We start from the raw sequence: 2,146 nt of genomic DNA, 5'->3' as shown, positions 1-2,146 counted from the left end.
GACGGGAAGAGGGGGGAGGGGGGGGGGGGGGGGAGTAAGTGGGGGGGGGGAAGGGGGGGGGGGGAGTAAGGGGGGGGGGGGGGCACGGCGTCGGCGGCTAGGCGTCGCTGCCCATGCGGCTCGGCTAGGTCGCCACGGTCTACCCGGCTCCGAGCGGGCCGTGGTGCTCGGCGGCGGCGGCTAGGCGTCGCTGCCCATGCGGCTCGACTAGGTCGGCACGGTCTACCCGGCTCCGAGCGGGCCGTGGTGCTCGGCGGCGGCGGCTAGGGGTCGCTGCCTATGCGGCTCGGCTAGGTCGGCAGGGTCTACCCGGCTCCGAGCGGGCCGTGGTGCTCGGCGGCGGCGGCTAGGCGTCGCTGCCCATGCGGCTCGGCTAGGTCGGTACGGTCTACCCGGCTCCGAGCGGGCCGTGGTGCTCGGCGGCGGCGGCTAGGGGTCGCTGCCTATGCGGCTCGACTAGGTCGGCACGGTCTACCCGGCTCCGAGCGGGCCGTGGTGCTCGGCGGCGGCGGCTAGGGGTCGCTGCCTATGCGTCTCGACTAGGTCGGCACGGTCTACCCGGCTCCGAGCGGGCCGTGGTGCTCGGCGGCGGCGGCTAGGCGTCGCTGCCCATGCGGCTCGATTAGGTCGGCACGGTCTACCCGGCTCCGAGCGGGCAATGGTGCTCGGCGGCGGCGGCTAGGGGTCGCTGCCTATGCGGCTCGGCTAGGTCGGCACGGTCTACCCGGCTCCGAGCGGGCCGTGGTGCTCGGCGGCGGCGGCTAGGGGTCGCTGCCTATGCGGCTCGACTAGGTCGGCACGGTCTACCCGGCTCCGAGCGGGCCGTGGTGCTCGGCGGCGGCGGCTAGGGGTCGCTGCCTATGCGGCTCGACTAGGTCGGCACGGTCTACCCGGCTCCGAGCGGGCCGTGGTGCTCGGCGGCGGCGGCTAGGGGTCGCTGCCTATGCGGCTCGACTAGGTCGGCACGGTCTACCCGGCTCCGAGCGGGCCGTGGTGCTCGGCGGCGGCGGCTAGGGGTCGCTGCCCGTGCGGCTTGCGTGTAGCTGCCAGGTCTACCCGCTTTCGGCTAGGCTTTGCCGCCCTGTGAGATGGGGGGCGCTAAAGCTCCGGAGCTTGCTAGGGGGTCGCTGTTGTTTCTTACCTACCGTTACGTCGACGTAGAGCGCCGCTTACCCTCGGCGCCGCTGCCGGTAGTCGGCGCCGTTCTTTTCCGAAGCAGTTTTTTCTTACGCCTTCCTTTTTCGTCTGCAGGAGCGAGCGCGTGCTCGTCTCCAGAGGCGGCAACGAGCGGGCGCAGGCGAGCGCGGTTGACCGCCGGGCTGTGGAGTTTTTCGGTTGCGGCTTTCTGGTGCGCCGCTTGTTTCGCTCGGTCCGGTGGCCTCCGTCGGTCGGATGTTCGCTGCCCGTGTCGCAGTTCGGCCCCGGACTCTGGCGTTCGCTCGTTCCGCGAGCGGGGAACCCGCCAAAATCGGGGCGAAAGGCGAGAGAGTTGAGCGTGGGCAGGCGTCTCCCCGCGCCGCGCTGCCATGGGAAGAGCCCCGAGGAGGGAGGAAGGAAGGCAGACAGAGACAGGCAGAGGGAAGAAAAGGGCGCGGGCCGGCGTGCCGGGCGGCCGGCAGTCGGACGCAGAAGGGCCGGGGGCGTCCCCGGCGGGTCCCGCCGTCACGAGGGAAGAAGGGGGACCCGGAGCTCGCTTGTCGCGGCGGCGGCGCCGCGTTCTCCCTTTCGCACCGCTCTCACTCGCACGCGGGAGCCCCGACCCGATCCACCGTGGCGCTCCTCGGGCGCGTCGGAGAGGCTTCCCGGCGGGCCGGCTCAATCCCGCTCCCCGTGTCGTTCGGGGCGGCGTGGGGCGGGCCGGTGTTCAGGCAAGGGCGAGCACCTCTCGGCGGACGTTGCCCACGCACACCCACACGCACGTGCGCGTGCGGTCTTTCCGCCGCGCCCGGGTGGAAGGGCTCGTGCCTTCCCCCACCGTCCCTCCTCCTCTACCTCACCGCACCCTTACCCCTCCCGTCCCCTCCCTGCTCCCCCCTTCTTTCCGTCGATCGATGAGGCCATTCGGGTCGCGTCGGTGAGGGCCCCCGGCGGGCCGGCGCTTCTGCGTTCCCCGTCCCGGGGAAGCCGCTGCGGCGTCCGGTGTTCA

The sequence above is a fragment of the Coturnix japonica genome, chromosome 32 (genome assembly GCF_054131305.1).
Source record: "Coturnix japonica strain WE chromosome 32, WE-NBRP24, whole genome shotgun sequence".
NCBI classification, from domain to species: Eukaryota; Metazoa; Chordata; class Aves; order Galliformes; family Phasianidae; genus Coturnix; species Coturnix japonica.
Note: the sequence above shows the minus strand (reverse complement) of the source record.